The following is an 8,789-nucleotide window of genomic DNA, read 5'->3' on the forward strand; positions in this document are numbered from 1 at the left end:
TTCACCATGTTGACCAGGATGGTCTCGATCTCTTGACCTCGTGATCCACCTGCCTCGGCCTCCCAAAGTGCTGGGATTACAGGCTTGAGCCACCACGCCCGGCCCCGCATTTCTATTATTGAACATGTTTACTTCTTCTATGTTTTTTCTGGCCATTCTTGGCAGTTTTGTCTATTTTAATGGTATTTTTAAAGTATAAACTTTTAGTTTTATTTGGCGATTTTAGTGTTTCTTTTTTTCTAATTCACTAATTTCAACTACTATCTTCAATTATCCTCTGTCTACTTTCTCTTTATTTACTTTGCTGTTTTGTTCCAGTTTCTTAAGTTCAAGCCTTCATTTGCTTTCAAGTATTCACATGTATATATTAAAGCATTGGTAAGAATTTATTTACAACTGTTCATTAAAGAGATGTTGATGTCCTGAGCGGTAAGTGGTCATGATCCCTAGATGTGAAGAAGGGGAGGCTGAAGTTAATCAGTAAGTCTCTGACAAAGCATAGTCTTTCAAGCTACATGGCTGGGTACCCAAGAACTTACTGTTCTGCTCACAAGGCTGATTCTGGATGCACCAGGACCCTGCCCAGGTTTAAGCCCTGGAAAGATCAAATCAGAGATACGGGTTCAACTCCTCACGAGAGAGCCACCCATTCAGATATAATTTCAGCCAAGTCCAGGATTCTTCCATCTGCTGTCTGCAACACCATGAAGCCTGAATGGGCCCATTTTTCTCTATGGCTCCTCATCTTGTCCATGCTTCTCCACACGCCTTTGGGGAATATATTTCCTCCACAACTCAGACAAGAGTTATGTGAAAGTGGACATCTTGGAGGTAAAGAAAAAGAGAAAGGGTAGACCAGTGGGACACTGTGAAGGAGAGAGGGGTCTGGGCAGCCTGAGTGATGTTGCTGCCAGTAATTAGGAACAACTCCCCTTTTTATTTCAAACCATATGGCTCTAGGACTTCTGATACAGGGAATCACATCAAGTTTCCTCTACAGACTGGAGAAGGAGGAAGACAGAAAGTAGAATCAACTTAATTTTTAACCATGAGATTTCAGTATAAGAGGAGGGGTTATGAAAATGGGGTTTGATGTAAGAAGTGTCCAAGAAATTCCCTTGTTGGGGTGTGTGTCTGTGTATTAGATGGGTTTTAAGTCTATTCAACATATATGTGTAGAAGCACTATGTTATATTCCACTGATACAGATGTGCAGAGGCCATCATTCCCCCGTATATGTACAGAACACTCCCATCCTACTTATTTAAATTACTTTGTTCTTCACTAAAAGTAACATGAGCATCTATGAAACAAGGCGAAAGGAGCAAATTCCCAATCATGGATAAGAATTGTAGTTGGGTGACAGGGCACAGTGGCTCACACCAGTAATCCCAGCCCTTTGGGAGACCGAGGTGGGCGGATCACTTGAGGTCAGGAGTTGGAGAACAGCCTTGCCAACGTGACGAAACCCCATCTCTACTAAAAATACAAAAATTAGCCAGGCATGGTGGCATGTGCCTGTAGTCCCAGCTACTTAGGAGGTTGAACCCGGGCAGCAGACGTTGCAATGAGAACCAAGATCGAGCCACTACACTCCAGCTTGTGCAACAGAGTGAGACTCCTGTCTCAATTAAAAAAAAAAAAAAGAATTGTAGTTGGGCTTCGAGAAAACTAACATTAACTCTTTCTCTGTCTCCAACTCGGTCATCACGGCTTCTGCTCTAACCACTTATCTCCATGGTCTCAGTAAACCCAGGTGAGTCTGGTTGGGCAGGCAAAAGTGGGGCTGAATGGGAAACAGACTGATGGTGGAAAGGAAGATCTTCCAGAGTGGGTGTTTTAAGCCTATCCTTCAGAGTAGGTGTAGTGAGCGAGAGGTCTTTTTAGCTTGTGTATTTGCATAGACTCTGGCTGGCAGTAAGTGTCCTTGAGGTAGCGAATGAGTTGCACACTTCCAGTGACATGGAAGCATGTAGAGAGTCAGGAAATGGATATATTTCCTATGAAGAAGGAATACTATGAAGAAATACTGTGAATTCCTATGGAGGATGAAGGAAATCTCAGGTCTTTCTTGTTTTCAGCTCTAAAGTAGCATAACAATATCATTATCCTTCCCTGTTTATCTCGGTGTCATGGATCCAGGCTATAGTCTGGAATAATTTCCCCATATGCTCAGGGAACTCTGTCTTGTTCCCCAGGGGTAAAATTAGTTCAATTTACACAGGTTGAAAGTTTTAGTGGTCTGAGCCCATGAGAAAAAGAATGCTAAAAGGGTAGTAAAGAAAACCTGACTCTGGAATTTTCATTCACAGAATATTGCAACTATCCTCCGATGAAGGGCAACTGTAATTTATACTTGACCAGATTCTACTACAACACTTTGACATTTTTATGTGAGCCCTTTATCTTCAGTGGCTGTGGAGGCAACAGAAACAACTTTAAACAGAAATATATCTGTGAACAAATTTGTATTACTGAAAAGTAAGTCTCTGGATATCTTACCCAGCCCTCAATGATACCGAGCACTAGGGATCAAAGCTTTTTTAAGGAAAAAGCAAGTGAAAGGCTAGGGCAGTGGGCAGGGAGGCAAGAAATTATACCTAAGTTATGGATAGTCTGTCATAGGCATTATTTCTCAAGTCACTTAGATGTCACTATACTCAGTCATAGGCATAAGTTTCTCAGATCACTTGATTTAACAACGCTCTTGAAATTGTGAACATTCAAGTTCAGCCAAGCACAGTGGTGTGCAACTGTAGTCCCAGCTACTTGGGAAGCTGAAGCAGGAAGATCACTTGATCCCAGCATTCAAGACCAGCCTGGGCAATATGGCAAGACTTCCATTTAAAAAATAATAATAATAATAAATTAGTCCAGCATGGTGGCTCACACCTATAATCCCAGCATTTTGGGAGGCTGAGGCAGGTGGATCACAAGGTCAGGGGATCACGACCATCCTGGCTAACTTGGTGAAACTGCATCTCTACTAAAAAAGCAAAAAATTAGTGAAGCATGGTGGTGGGTGCCTGTAGTTCCAGCTACTCAGAAGGCTAAGGCAGGAGAATCACTTGAACCAGGGAAGCAGAGGTTGCAGTAAACCAAGATCATGCCACTTCACTCCAGCCTGGGCGACAGAGCGAGACTCCGTCTAAAATAAATAAATAAATAAAGCTCAGAGAGGCTACTGACTTGCCCAAATTCACTCAGAAGAAGGACGTGGATCCAGAGCTCCTAGCTCCCCATCGGTATCTCAGTACTACCATGATAGCATCAGCTCTTTGAGACTGTGTTTAATATCTTATTGTTTCACAGTTAAACAAAAAGCTATGAGAATGTCAGAAGAGTAGCAGAAGACAAGGATCATGGTTTGGTATCTATATAAAGAATAGCTAAACAGTGGTGTTACATGCAAGAGCAGAGATATCACTTTATCAATCTGTATATTCTCAAAGTTTAGCACTATGTTTGCTCATTATTATGGATAGGTGCATGGGTCAGGAGGAATATTAGTGTTAAAGAGAGCTGTGAAGTTCTGCTGAGATGTTAAGGACCCATTGATTGGGTCCTAATTGACACCAATGGCCATAATAATCACTAAATTTATTTATTTATTAACAGAGACAGAGGTCAAGGGCCTTAACACAACAGTAGGAGGAAACAAGGAAAAAGAAGTATGCTCTATGAAAAATCATACCAAAGTTATTCTGAGAAAATCAACTGGATCATTTCTGGAAGACTTTTGAATTCTGAATTCTTGCTAATTTCCTTGCCCAGGTTTACCCTTTCACACTAATTAGATATATAAAATTTTAACTGAAAATTTTCTGTTTGTCAGCTCTGGTCTGAATTTATTCATCTCTCGCATTCTAGATTCTTCCAACATATACTGAAAATGACCTCTCTGCAGGGACCATCCTATCCATGTAATACATCAGTGTGTGTAAAAGCAATCATTATTGAAATCTCCTTGGCATAACCTGCCAAAATTGAGTTCGTTTCTGTATTTTGTCACTGACCTCAGCAGATGGCACCAAGATAATCATCATTAAATTCTTTCACCTGCCCCAAATCAATGGGCAGTCAACCCCCCAAAAATGATCATATTCTAGGGAAATATTTCCAGTGCCCCAGGTACCGGCCACATAGAAATTGTGTCTTTACAGCTGAGAGCTACAAGTCTTGAACCAAGGTGAACCTCTACCCTCAGAGCGTGAAGGGTCATTCCCCTCTTCTCCAACCGTCCTATTCATATTCTTGTCAAGGACCAAGCCTCACAAATGAATCTACTTATATGAATAGCCTATGCCAGTATCTAAGGGCCGTAAGCAGTAGAATAAACTGTAGCTCAGTGTGAAGCCACTTGTGGGTGCTCTAGCTCTGTCTCAACACTGGCAACCCCTGATCCTGAATTATGGGCATATCTAGGAGAAATCATGGGACTTAGCAAAAAGTATGTGTTAAAGATGTCACCTAGTTCTGCTCCTAGGAATTACTCCTGTGCAAAAAAAGGACAAAGGAAAAATGAATGATCTGGTAGCTTCTAGGTACTGAGGCAAAGTCTAAAATCTCAGACCATGCTGTGTCCAGATAAAACTTTGTTCTTGGGCCTGAATGTCATGGTGCCTATTCATGGATTCTGAAGATTTTCCTTCTTCTGATCACTGTGAAAAACAGTATTACATAAACAGGATTTAAGTGTAATTTTTTAAGTCTTTCAAAACTATATTCTAGTCCAAAAAATTAATATAAGTAAAATATTCTCTGGAGACACAGAATTATAGACAATGATGACCGAAAGTTCATTCTAGCCTCAAGTTTTCAGATATCTTCTAGGCACTTGAGTAATTACCCAAGTTTCCCTCTTAATCCTAATTTTGCATCTAAGAAAAAGGTATGCATGTACTGTCTGTAGTGCTGAAGGACTGTTTTACAAGTACCCACATAGATTAGTAAAAAGGCACAGAGATAGATGTACAAAGATATAGGCACATCTCTACTAAAAATACAAAACCATATACCCAAGGACTAATGCAGGACACAAATCCACAAGAAACCTAAGTGGATTTCAAATTAAGTGACATATTTTGAGGCAAAAGTCATTGATATAAGAGTAACAAAGACAAAAATATAAAACAAGATCTCAGAGCACGAACCAAAGACAGAATGAAAAGATTTTGGTTCTGATTCTGGCCTCTTCCCCTGAGTCATATCTGATCATTAGAGAAACTGAAAGGAAAAGATTGTTACGTATGAGACAGAAATTAAAAGTGGTTTAAGAAGATTTTGGTTTCTGGTTTCAAAAGCCCCAAAGAGTAGGTGTGGTGGCTCACGTCTATAATCCCAGCTTTTGGGGGACCAAGGCAGCAGGATCACTTGAGGCCAGGAGCTTGAGACCAGCCTGGGCAACATAGCAAAACATGTCTATTAAAAAAATATGAAAGATGCCCAGGCACGATAGAAGGAGTAATCCTGTAATCCCAGCACTTTGGGATTACATCTGCCAAGGCAGATGGATCACCTGAGGTCAGGAGTTCAGGACCAGCCTGACCAACATGGTGAAACCCCATCTCTACTAAAAATACAAAATTATCTGGGTGTGGTGGTGCATCCTTGTAATCCCAGCTACTTGGGAGCCTGAGGCAGGAGAATCACTTGAATCCAGGAGGTGAAGGTTGCAGTGAGCTGAGATCGTGCAGTTGCACTCTAGCCTGGGCAACAAGAGCAAAATTCCAACTCAAAAAACATAAAACAAAAAAACAAAAAATAAGACCAGGTGCCATGGCTCATGCCTGTAATCCCAGCACTTTGGAAGGCCAAAACAGGCAACTGCTTGAGTTCACAAGTTCAAGACCAGCCTGGACAACACAGCACAACCCCATCGCTACTTAAAATACAAAAATTGGTCAGGCATGGTGGCACATGCCTGTAGTCCCAGCTACTTGGGAGGCTAAGGTGGGATGATGGCTTCAGCTGGGGAGCAGAGGTTGCATGAGCCGGGATGGCATCACTGCACTCCAGCCTGGGTGATAGAGCCAGGCTTTGTCTCAAAAAAAAAGGAAAAACAAAACAAAAAGTTTAATACCAAAGATAAACAAAACAAAAAGTTGTTTTTTGAAAAGATAACAAAACTAACAAACCTTTAGCTAGACTAACCAAGAAAAAGGAAGACCCAAATAAATAAAATCAGAGATGAAAAAGTACACATTACAACTGATACCAAAGAAATACAAAGGAACATTAGAGACTACTATGGAGCCAGGTGCGGTGGCTCACACCTGTAATCCCAGCACTTTGAGAAGCCGAGGCGGGCAGATCACCTGAGGTCAGGAGTTTGAGACCAGCCTGGCCAATGTGGTGAAACCCCGTCTTTAAAAAAAAGAAAGAAAGAAAGAAAAAAGAGACTACTATGGAAAACTACACATCAAAAAATTGGAAAACTAAAAAGATAAGTTATTTGACACATACTACTTACCAAAATTGAATCATAAGAAACAGAAAACCTAAAAAGGCTATGAGTACTGAGATAAAAGCAGAAATTAAAAGTATCTCTTTAAAGAAAAGCAGGAGACCTGATGGCTTTACTGCTGAATTCTAACAAATACTTAAAAAAGAACTAATACAAATTCTACTCAAACTATTCTAAAAAATTGAAGAGGGAGGCCAGACTTGGTGGCTCATGCCTGTAATCCCAGCACTTTGGGAGGCCAAGGCAGGCGGATCACCTGAGGTCGGGAGTTCGAGACCAGCCTGGCCAACATCGAGAAACCACATTTCTACTAAAAATACAAAAAATTACCCAGGCATGGTGGCACATGCCTGTAATCCCAGCTACCCAGGAGGCTGAGGCAGGAGAATCGCTTGAACCCGGGAGGCGGTGGTTGCAGTGAGCTGAGATCAAGCCACTGCACTCCAGCCTGGGCAACAAGAGTGAAAAACTCTGTTTCAAAAAAAAAAAAAAAAAGTTGAAGAGGAATACTTCCAAACTCATTCTATGAGACAAGAAGTACCCTGTGGCCAGGTACAGTGGCTCGCGCCCGTAATTTCAGCACTTTGGGGGACCAAGGAGGGTACATGACTTGAGGCCAGGAGTTCAAGACCAGCTGGCCAACATGGCAAAACCCTGTCTCTACTAAAAATACAAAAATTAGCCAAGGTGGTAGTGCATGCCTGTAATCCCAGCTACTCAGAAGGTTGAGGCACGAGAATTGCTTAAACCCAGAAGGTGGAGGTTGCAGTGAGCCAAGATCATGCCAGTACACTCCAGCCTGGACAACAGAGTGACTCTGTCTCAAAAAAAAAAAAAAAAATCATTTACCATGATCAAATGGGCTTTATCCCACAGATGCAAGGAGAGTTAAACATATACAAATAACTAAGTGTGATGCACCACATCAACAGAATCAAAATATCCACATGATCATTTCAGTAAAAGGTGAAAGAGCATTTGATAAAATTCAATATCCCTTCATGATAAAAATAATTCTCAAGAAATTGGACATAGAACATACCTCAATGCAATAAATGCCATACATGACAAGCATATAGCTAATATCATACAGAATGGGGAAAAACTGAAAGCCTTTCTACTAAGGTCTGAAACAAGATAATGATGCCCACTTTCACCACTGTTATTCAACATACATAGTACTGGAAATCCTAGCTAGAGAAATTGGGCAAGAGAAAGAAATAAAGGGCATCCAAATTGGAAAGGAAGAAGTCAAATTAGCCTCATACACACATGACTTGATCTTATATTTAGAAAAACCTACCCCACCAAAGAACTCTTAGAACTAATCAACAAATTTAGTAAAATTGCAGGATACAAAACCAACATACAAAAAATCAGTAATATTTTTACATGCTAACAGCAATCAATCTGAAAAAGAAACCAAGAAAGGAATCTCCTTTACAGTAGCTACAAAAATATATACACCTAGGAATAAATTAATTAAAAGAAGTAAAAGATCTGCACAAGGAAAACTATAAAATGCTAATGAATGAAACTGAAGAGGACACAAAAAAATGGAAAGATATCCCATGCTTATAGGTAAGAAGAATCAATATTGTTAAAATGCCTATAATATCCAAAGTGGTCTACAGATTCAATACAATCTCTATTAAAATATCAATGGCATTCTTCACATAAACAGGAAAAAAAAATCCTAAAATTTGTATGGAACCACAAAAGACCCTGAATAGCTAAAGCAATCCTGAGCAAAAACAGCAAAGCTGGAGGTATCACACTACCTGAATTCAAATTATACAAAGCTATGGTAACCAACAAAGCTATAGTAACCAAAACAGCATGGTATTGGCACAAAAACAGACAAGTAGACCAATGGAACAGAACAGAAAAGAAAGTAAATGGCTTAGCCTGGGCAACATAGCAAGATCCCATCTCTACAAAAACTGAAAAATTAGCCAGGTGTGGTGGTACATACCTGTGGTCCCAGCTACTTCATTGGCTGAGGCAGGATTGCTTGTGACCAGAAGTCAAGGCAGCAGTGAGCCATGCTTGAGCCACTGCACTCCAGCCCAGGTGACAGAACAAGATGCTGTCTCAAAAATAAAGAATGTAGTCCGGGCGCGGTGGCTCAAGCCTGTAATCCCAGCACTTTGGGAGGCCAAGGCGGGTGGATCACGAGGTCAAGAGATCGAGACCATCCTGGTCAACAAGGTGAAACCTCGTCTCTACTAAAAATACAAAAATTAGCTGGGCATGGTGCCTGTAGTCCCAGCTACTCGGGAGGCTGAGGCAGGAGAATTGCTTTAACCCAGGAGGCGGAGGT

This window comes from Cebus imitator, unplaced genomic scaffold, assembly GCF_001604975.1.
Source record: "Cebus imitator isolate Cc_AM_T3 unplaced genomic scaffold, Cebus_imitator-1.0 Scaffold132, whole genome shotgun sequence".
Lineage (NCBI taxonomy): Eukaryota > Metazoa > Chordata > Mammalia > Primates > Cebidae > Cebus > Cebus imitator.